General features: G+C 36.7%; 1 long non-coding RNA gene across 1 annotated transcript; it reads right to left on the reverse strand.

Moving 5' to 3' along the window:
• Nucleotides 1-3,183: 3,183 nt before the first annotated feature.
• On the reverse strand, nucleotides 3,184-7,219 carry LOC123500992. The gene is made up of 3 exons (XR_006673527.1): nucleotides 5,936-7,219; nucleotides 4,120-4,208; nucleotides 3,184-3,588 (listed from the first exon to the last, which is right to left on the reverse strand). It is a non-coding gene; the product is annotated as an uncharacterized LOC123500992 (long non-coding RNA).
• Nucleotides 7,220-10,903: the final 3,684 nt, after the last annotated feature.

The raw sequence follows: 10,903 nt of genomic DNA on the forward strand, positions 1-10,903 counted from the left end.
ATCCTGAGAGAAGAATGACATTAGAAGCACAAGATCGCATAGTAAGAAACTGAGGAAGGGAAGATGTCTGAGAGATGTTAAAAAATTTAGTTTCCCGCAAAGATGTGTTGAGATTTAGAAACAGTTTGAGTGAAGAAGTGGTGTCAGCAAAAAGTGTACATAGTTTTAAAGAAAAATTGGATAAGTGTAGATATGGAGACGGGGCCACACGAGCATAAAGCCCAGGCCCTGTAAAACTACAACTAGGTAAATACACACACACAGACACACACGCATACATACAAACACAGAATATGTTATTACCGCAGATGTTGAGTACAAATTATTGATCATAAATAGACTACAAAAAGTAATAATTTGTTGTAAAAAAGAGGAGAAAAGAAGGTTCAAGAATGATATAATAACATCAGCACCAATCTCCATTACATCAGCCCGTAAGTCTGTGGTGAATGAAAATTCACGATCCCAGGATGCAGGGTCATAATGACTTCTGGATTACTAATTTATCTAACCCAGTTTACATCAACACGATAGTGAAGATGAACTGTTGGATGGGCTCCACACCAACCAGATTCTCAGCTTGGAATGATATTGTCATAAGACAATAACATTAAGTAAACATATGTACAGTTGTAGGTAAGTTTCTTTCCACTCGAGGCATCACCCAGACCCACTAATTAAAATTAATGCACCATAACTCCCCATGTAATATTGACAGAACTGGTCTAAGTGTTGCCATAGGTGGATTGAAACTATCATCTGCATACTTTTTATGTACAAGATATTAACATTTAGTCCAGTAAGAGATGAATGATTAAGCCAAGTGATAGAGCAGGGTAGCCATGTATAGTCTGTAGATAAAATGTTGACCCAGATTTTTTTCATGACCTGGATTTGTGAAACATTTTGAGTTTTGTTTCTGTAGTAGGAAACTCGTAATATTTTCTAAGTTTTAGCCACAGATAAATGAGCAACTACAATTTATAAAAAAAAATATTACAAAAGTAAAGAATGATATGAAAAGTTATTGTAATGGCTAATGAGTGATTAGGTATAATATTTCCACACCCCTAAACACTTTCCTTTATTTCTTAAGTATAAAGATGAATTCCTTTTTGCTTAGATAGTAATTTTTTTTTTTTTTTTTTGGTTTGATTAGATAGTTATTAGTAATATCTACTAGGATTGACTAGGCATGAGGCTTTCTATTCCTTCAAGCAATGCTTTGTATCCATAGTAAAAACATGAATTCATTTTTTTGCAAAGTGAAAGAAAATATGCTTCCTGTGATACAATCATTCTAAGCTTTTTATTATTATGGACTCTTCTTGGTACAGTTGTGGACCTACGAAACAGAAACATCCCATCCTTCAGCAAGGTGATGTAGTGCTCACCACATCTGGTAACATTGCAAAGCTAGTGAGTTGAGCATTACACCACTTTGTTGTGGGATGGGGTGTTTCTGTTTGATATGTCCATAAATGAATGAAAACACAAAAACATTTGATAAAAAAAAAAAAATTACTTTTGACCCACCATAGATTTCTCTACACTTAAAAATAAGCATTTAAAAAAAGAAATTACAACAATTTATACCAAAAATGGAGGAAAATGTTGAATAGAAAAATCATATATATATATATATATATATATATATATATATATATATATATATATATATATATATATATATATATATATATATATATATATATATATATAAAACAATCATAAAAGCAGTTCACAAAAAGGATTCAATCAGATGCAAACACTTCATTACCGACAGTAACTTGATACGCTGCAAACGTTCCCCGCTTCTGTCGCCAGTGTTCCTCAAGTAATTCCTGAGAGTTCTCCCAATCTCATCCTTATTTGTTGACGGATGTGAATTGTGGAGTAGCACACCTGAAAATTTATTAATAAAATTTTCACCATTTTTTTTTTTTTTTTTTTTTTTAAGTAGTTTAGCAATCCGTCACCCAAATGAGTGTTGCTTCCCTAGTGATGTGCAGTTACCAAGTATAAAATATTTTTTTTCAAGATGTCTGCAATTTAACTATGGTGGGTGGTAACCATACAAGCACCTCCCCCTTGTATTTTTTCCCCATCATAAGCAGATCTTCATTCAGCTTTAGCTATCACAGTTGCTTGTAGGGCTTAAGGTTTCCAAAAAAAAAATTGAAAAAAAAAAATAATAATGACAACAGTTTTGTAGTCTTGAAGGCTATCTTAACTTCATTTGTCTTTGTTTTCCAACCTTCCTTCCAAATTAAACTTACGCTGCAATGAAGTAGTCATTGTTGCATTAACTATGAACATCACTGTTACCTTGATATTTCCACCAGCCTTCATCTCTGGGAAAAAAAAAGTTGTACAATGTAAACTTTAAAAAAAAAAAAAAAAAAAAAAAAAAAAAAAAAAAAAAATAAAAAAGATCATACCATCAATTTGAGTGAACTGAATTCATGAAAATGGAGTATACAAGCATCAATCAAAAAGATGTTTGTGCAAAATGTTTGATCCTGTCATGCAAGCACAGTTTGCAAATATGTTTGAATTCAAAGTGTTCCTGAGGATCATAGTCAATTTTGTACTAATTAAGCATTTAGGTGTTATGTGGCACATTCAAAGTATTTTTTTTAAATATTTGATCTATCTCCAAAGAATATATATATATATATATATATATATATATATATATATATATATATATATATATATATATATATATATATATATATATATTTTTTTTTTTTTCATACAGTATAAAATGAAATCTCAATCACATATAGAAAGATGTATGGGAAATCACTCAACATTAGTTCTTATATTGTATAGTAAGGTATAGTATAGTATAGTAAGGACTTTTCACTGATGTCAACAAAATATCAATGATTACTGTACTATGAAGGCCTAGAAATTGGAATCTTTGTTGTTTTTTATCTACTTCAAAGTTTTCCAAGGACTCAATTAGAATGAATCCTCTTAAACTGCAAAACTCATCTACTTGCATGCCTTCATTTCCTCCCTTTACATTTTTAATTAAATGGTGCATTGATGCAATAATTTTCCCTTGATCCTCAACAGTAGCAAGACGCTTGGAAACTGCACACATCTACTCTTTGTAAATTTCTTTTAACACTGAAATTTGAGGAATGTTTATATTTCAATAAAAAAATAGAAAACAGTAACAAAATTAATTAAATCATAAATAGCTAAGATACAAAAACAATTTTTATATACAAAAAATGCTGGTAGCTAAAAATTTTAGGAATTCCTTTTCACCAAGAAAAAAAAAAGAAAAAGAAGAAGAAAGGAATAAAATAAAATAATCTGTTTATGTTTGTGGCTTCATCTGTAGTGAATGTTTGAGGGATGTACTGGAGCTGCTCTTCCATCGAGTCACTTCTTAAGTCCAGTTTCTCAGTTATGGTATTGATGCTCTTCAGGGAATATGAAGGAGAATATATGTCATCTGCATCATCCAATTTTGCAGGTGCAGGCAGACTCTTATCCAGAGGAAAGACCACAGTTGAACCTGAGTCATCAGAAAAAGACTGAGGGCTCCATATCCTTTTCCCATGAGTCCTGGGGAAAGAATTTTATATATTATATGTCTGTTTACATCTCATCAATCTAAATATTCAGAAACTCTTAATATAAAAATGACCATGACATTTCATCCCAAGCCTTACTAAAAGACATACACCAATATAGCTATATGCCTCCCATTGTGTGGGTCATGAGTGGTAGCAAGTGGAGATTATTGCTGGATACCAACTGTAAAAGGAAGTTGCAATACAAACATTTTTTTTTTTTTTACACTCCATAATATGGTGAAGGACAAAAAAATAGCAAAACCAAAATTCCACAGAATTTTGTCACACAAAAGAGAATCCATAAGAAGTTGGTTACCTTTAAAATAAGGTAATATTATTTCCTTCTACAGACAGTACCTTTTACTCTTAAGATTTTTTTTTCTGAAAAGTAGTCGCTGGGAAAGATACTCAAGTAATTTTCATTGATGTATTTTTTTTTTCCTAATTACTTTACATAACTGCAATACTAAACAACAATGATTGCATAATTATTATGGTTAAGAGTGTATACAATTCTTACTTTCTTTTTCTTCATCCACATTTCATGTCACTGAAGATCAGAGGTTATTTCTGCATTCTCACAGCATCTTCATGCCTCACTGTAGTCACCTGATACATTAAAATGTACAATTCAGAAAAAAAACTCATCACTGTTGCCAAATGAAAAATAAAAATTTTGAGAAAATGTTTGTGCAACTGGAGAATGCCTTTAAATAAATATACAAATAATATTGAGTCAAGGGCAGTGCAAAGTCTGTAAGAGCATACCTATATAATCAGTAATATATATATATATATACTGTATGTATTTTGCTAACATTGTATAAAGGCTACCTGCATCTAGTTACAAACAAAAGCAAATTCACCCTTAAACAATTTTTCAGACTTAATCACATCGGCTTACTGTAAGAAAGTTATCCCAAAGTTAATAAATTAATGATGTAATTATTGTCAAGCAGCTAAGATCATATGGTCACATGTTATAAGTTAGGTAATGGTGTTGCATACATAAGGTGGTTATAATGTGTAGACCTGTACTGCAGCTAACATTGCTAAATAGTGCTCTGGTTCATTAGCAATTTGCAAGGGATCAGTAATGTAGTCTTCGGCCATTCATAAAATAAAAATTGGAAAAGGTAGTTGTTTATGAGAGGGAAAAAGCATAGTTCCTCTAGCTCAAAGTTTGAGATGAGGAGAGAAAAAAAAACAAAAAACTGTAGGGACTGGGAGATGTCCGAAGGCAGTAAATAATGCAACTTTAAAAATAGAGCATGTGAGATGTCAGCATATGAATAGTTGATGGTAAGGATGAAGGATGGGGGTGGTAAAGACAGGATTGAGAGTGGAAAATAGTCAGTGAGGATTGCTAGGAGTGCAGGTTTGAAGAATAACATTGATAGTGAATGAAACATAGAAAATTAGGGTTAGGCAACAAATGTGGCTGTGACAGGGCTTGCATTCATAACTGTGACACTGGTTTGTGCTGGAAAGATCCAAAGGGATGAGTCCTTAATATATTTATTAAGTCAATTTGTATGTTGTTCATCCAACAGAAATAATTAGTGTTCTGGGTCTCATTACAGGGAAAAACAAAAGGCTGACACCCTCAAAACTTTCACATGGATGGAAGGGCTAAATAAATAGTTTAGGGTGACCAAGGCCACTCAGTTACTTCACAGCCAGCCTCTTCATTCTTTTGGCATGGCTCTCATACCTTAGAATGCAGAAATAGAGGAAGAGTGGTGAAGTAAAGGGTGAAAGTGGACAGCAGAAGAAAAAAACCTATACAAGTATAAATTGGCTTGAGTTGAGGGCAGAGTCCCAAGGCAGGGGAAAGAAATTTCCTCTCTACATAAGGCACCAGCCTCTACCTATCCCATGATGACAAGCATAGTATTTGGGGGATGGTCACAAAAAAAAAAAAAAAAAAAAAAGAACGAGTTACATTTGCATCACATTTACATTAACATTGTTCATGGTTCTCAAGATTTGTGCCTCTTCCACGGTAAGGCCACTTAATACACACACAATTTGATACCAGTACAGGTAACTCTCAATTTATGTGATAGATGCGTTCCAAGAGGCATCATGTATATCAAAATTTGCGTAAAACATACATGTAATTCTCATAAGAAACAATAGATGGGGATGTGGGATGTGCTCCAAAAAAATTCATACAAAATATTCTATTTATTTGGCTAAATTAACATGTTTTATTATTTACCATTCTAAATACTTGAAGTGTATTTAAAGTAAAGGAAAAATCAAGGAATAATAAGAGAAAGCAAAACATAGTAAGAGAAAACAACAAAACAAAGAATAAACACAACACTCACTGCCTTCACCACTCACACCACAGTCAGTCACCATCTTCCACTGAGTTTTACCACTTTATCAAAATTCCACTTATAAAAATAACCCCACATGCAGATGAAGGACGTTTCGAGGCTATCTTGGTGAATTATAGGCAGAGTGAAGAGATTCCATCTGTACTCAGTGCTGGCAGACTGCAAATGAAAGAGGCACGAGAAGAGCGGAGCTCCCACATATCGGCCAGCTGCGGAACTCTCGCGCAGTTTGAAAATGCGGTTGGGCCAAATCGCGTATAAGCAAACCAATCGTGTTCTCGTTTGGCAAACGTTTTTTAAGCCAATCAGCGTGGAGCAACCCCATCAAACTCATGGAATGAGATCAAGGAGTTACATTTAGAATAAAACTGAATAGTAAGACGTATGTTAGGCCATAGAAGTGCATGGGTACTGTAGATGTAGATTTACGTTTACATATTGTGCGGCATACTTGAGAGAACCGATATTAAAAATACGGCGTGAAATAAATTAAGGAGCTGGTGGTCGCTGGTGACATGTCGCATCTATCCGTCCTTGTTGTGGGTGTTGTCCAATTCCATACTTCTAGTCGAGACTTCTATACAGTAGTGGAGTTACTTTTCTATTATTAGGTGGAAAAAAATTTAATATTGTTGCAAATCCTTATATCATAAAGTAATGAATGATGGTAAAATACATTATCTGCTAAGTATTGACGTAGTTCAATTATATAAGCGTCAGAAATTCGCAGCCATACATAATATACAATGCAGGGTCTCTCAAATGAGTGAGAATGGGGGGATTAGCTGAGAGAAGAAGGGTGTTGGGGAAAGATGACGGGCTGCGCTGGAATGTCAAAAACGCTCCATCACATTGCATGGCTGACCCGTTTGAGAGACCCTGATACAATGGGGCACCTTCAAAACAAGTCCATGTAGATCAAACCACTTCCAAGGGCTGTTGTTTTTTTATGAGTATTGCGCTGTTCGGCCCTTGGTATATACAAATGATGAAACAATCCCCATCAAGGAATAAATCTCCAAACTCTTTCACCATGCTGCTGTGTTTACGTCTTGACTCTTGACCACAGCTGGCTCAGGCGACTGATGTGAACGATAACTTCTCCCAGAGATTGAGATCAGTGACACAGTCGTCTGGCACCACCGACGGTGTCCTCAGCACCGTCCTGTTCAACGTGAACTCAAACATGTTAGGCCTTGTGGTGACGCTACTGAAAACGCTTTAGGTGACGCTGGAGGTGAGCTGGCTTCATACTACTGTTGGCCAGCCTCTTCCCACAAAAAAAGCACAAAGCTTCCAGAGGATCAGAATTCATAGCAGTAAATCCCAAAAACACATAATCCTCCTTGTACTGCCTGTATTTAGGAAGATTTGTCTTCTTTCTCTTTGCACTTGTTTGAGTTGCTTCATCTGCATCACTGCTGCGGCTGCTGCAGCTGCCACATTTTAGTCATCTATCCATTACCGCTGTTAACGACCAAGTGCGCCTGTAAGCTTGTATGTTGTAAAAAAAAAAAAAAAATGCGCACAATCTGATGCCTTTTATACTTGGCAATTTTTGGAAGGCAATATTGCTGAAACGTGCTGCCGACATTTTCGGCTGGATGCTCTCAGGAGCATGTATGTTCACACTACTGGGGAGATGTTGCCGAGAGCATCAGCTGGCAGGACGTAAACAAACCAACAAGATGGCTCTCCGCAAGAACTTTTTTGGTCCTGATTATTCCTCCAGCGATGAAGAGGTAGCGATGGCTGTTCTTTTTTTTTACATAAATTGACGATGGCGCGAAAAAGGAAACGTCTGTGGATGCGATCGTGGCTGAAAAAGACGGGAAACGAAGAGTGTGTATCATACTCTTCTGGCCGAACTTCGCCTGGAAGACTCCGAGACCCTGCGACATTGGATACGCCTTCCAAAGGAACAATATCAAGAACTGCTACGGCTTGTGACTCCTCTTATCGTGAAGGAGGATACACATCTCCTTCAGTCAATCAGCCACTCTCTGGAAAGCGTATTTTCAAAGACTATGCTTCTTGTAAACCTCGTCTTGTGGGTCCCACAAATGTTTCATCTTCCTCACTTACTCCAGCAAGGCCACCTCGGCCTCCCGACTCCAAATGAAGTTGTCTGCATTCATCAGGGATGCTTCTCTGGGTGCCGACATGTTTGTTTATATTGCCGCGAGTCGGCAATAATGGCAATACAAGACCAACACGGTCGGCTAGCTGCGAATAGTACTCGCAGTCTCAGACCGAGACCCAAAATGCTTTCGGTAACACGTTTCGGCAATATTGCCACCCGAAAATTGCCAAGTGTAAACCCCCCTACTTAGCAACAGTGAGAGGTTACTGAGCAGTTTCTGGTGTGTGTGTGTGTGTGTGTGTGTGTAATTCACTGTTTTCACTGCTTGATCTGCTGCAGTCTCTGACGAGACAGCCAGACGTTACCCTATGGAACGAGCTCAGAGCTCATTGTTTCCGATCTTCGGATAGGCCTGAGACCAGGCACACACCACACACCGGGACAACAAGGTCACAACTCCTCGATTTACATCCCATACCTACTCACTGCTAGGTGAACAGGGGCTACATGTGAAAGGAGACACACCCAAATACCTTCACCCGGCCGGGGAATCGAACCCCGGTCATCTGGCTTGTGAAGCCAGCGCTCTAACCACTGAGCTACCGGGCCAGGCTGTGTGTGTGTGTGTGTGTGTGTGTGTGTGTGTGTATTTACCTAGTTGTATTTACTTAGTTGTAGTTTTACAGGGCCTGGGCTTTATGCTCGTGTGGCCCCGTCTCCATATCTACACTTATCCAATCTTACTTTAAAAGTATGCACACTCGTTGCAGACACTACTTCTTCATCTAAACTGTTCCACGTCTCAACACATCTCTGCGGGAAACTATATTTTTTAATATCTCTCAGACATCTTCCCTTTCTCAGCTTTTTACTATGCGATCTTGTGCTTCGGATGTCATATTCTTCTCTCAGGATCAGTTTCTCATTATCCACTTGGTCCATTCCGTTGATCAATTTATAGACTTGTATCAGGTCTCCTCTCTCCTTCTTTGTTCCAAGGTTGGTAGATCCATAGCCTTTAGTCTCTCCTCATATGTCATCCCTTCAAGTTCTGGGACCATTCTTGTAGCCATTTTTTGTAGCCTCTCCAATTTCCTTATGTGTTTCTTTTTATGAGGGGTCCACACTACTCCTGCATATTCCAATCTGGGTCTTATTATAGTACTTATCAATTTCTTCATCATTTCTTTGTCCATGTAGTGAAATGCTACTCCAATATTCCTTAGCAAATTATATGTTTCTCTAAAAATTCTATCAATATGGCTTACTGGTTGATTGTTTTCTTCCATCGTCACTCCTAAGTCCTTTTCCTTTTGACTTTCTCCAGTTCTACTCCATCTCCCATCTTATAGATTCCCACAGGTCGTCTTTCACTCTTTCCCATTTCCATGACATGGCTTTTGTTCACATTGAATTCCATTTCCCACTTCTTACTCCATTCCCAGATCTTATTTAGGTCTTCTTGCAGTATTTCACAATCCTCCTTTTGCTTTATAACTCTGCACAGTTTCGTATCATCCGCAAACAAATTTATGTAGCTGTTCACTCCTTCTGGCATGTCGTTAATATAAATGAGGAAAAGTATTGGTGCCAATACTGACCCCTGTGGCACTCCGCTTTCTACTGCTCTCCACTTGGACTTCATATCTTTAACTACTGTCCTTATTTCTCTCCCCCTCAAATAATTTTCTATCCATCTCAATGTGCTTCCTTTTAAGCCACCCTTCTCTCTAACTTCCACAGTAATCTTGCATGTGGCACTTTGTCAAAAGCCTTTTTAAATCCAAATAAATGCAGTCAACCCATCCTCTCTCTCTTGTACTCTATCAACTATTCTAGAATAGAAACTCAATAAATTAGTTACACAAGACCGTCCTTTTCTAAAACCAAATTGGCTATTTGATATTAATTTGTTGTCTTCAAGGAACTCGATCCATTGTTTCTTTATTATTCTTTCACACATCTTGCATATTACACTAGTTAGTGATACCGGTCTGTAATTTAAAGGTTCTTCTTTCCTTCCGCTCTTATATATGGGAACCACCTCAGCTCTTTTCCATTCTACTGGCACTGTTCCATTTTCTATTGAGCATTTTATGATGTTGTATATAGGACTTGCTAGTTCTTCCCTACATTCTTTCAGTATTCTGCCTGAGACTTCATCCGGTCCCATTGCCTTCTCTTCATCCAGTTCCTTCATTAACTCTTTTATTTCAAGCTTGGTTACTTTAATCTCTTTCATATAGATTGTCTCTCTATTACCCTGTGGCCTCTCAAATTTGGATTCTTTAGTAAAGACCTCCTGGAATTTTTATTTAATAGTTCTGCCATACTTTTGGGTCTTCCACCATCCCGTTCTCTCCTTTTAACCTTTCTATTGTTTCTTTTTGCCTAATTTTTCCATTTATGAATCTATAGAACAATTTTGGTTGCTCCTTACATTTTTCGACAATATCTTTTCAAAGTTCTTTTCCTCTTCCTTCCTCACCTTAACATATTCATTTCTCGCTGCCTTGAAGTTTTCCTTATTTGTTGGATTCTATTTCTCCTCCACCTTTTCCATGCTCCATCTCTTTTCTCCTTTGCCCTAGCACACCTTGCATTAAACCAATCTTTCTTTCCTTCTTCTTTAGGTCTATATTTTGGGACATATTCCTGACTCCTGTTTTGTATATTTCCAAAAATAAGTTATATTTGTCTTGCATTGTCTCTGAGTTTTCCATCTCCTCCCAGTCTACGTTTTTAAAATAGTTCTTGAGATTCTCAATATCAGCCTTTCTGTAATTTAATCGGTCTCCTTTGTATGAATCGTCTCTATCTTCCTTTCCTTCTTCTATATCTATTTCTAATATTGCATGGTCACTCTTTCCCAA

The sequence above is a fragment of the Portunus trituberculatus genome, unplaced genomic scaffold (assembly GCF_017591435.1).
Source record: "Portunus trituberculatus isolate SZX2019 unplaced genomic scaffold, ASM1759143v1 PGA_scaffold_63__7_contigs__length_466372, whole genome shotgun sequence".
NCBI lineage: Eukaryota > Metazoa > Arthropoda > Malacostraca > Decapoda > Portunidae > Portunus > Portunus trituberculatus.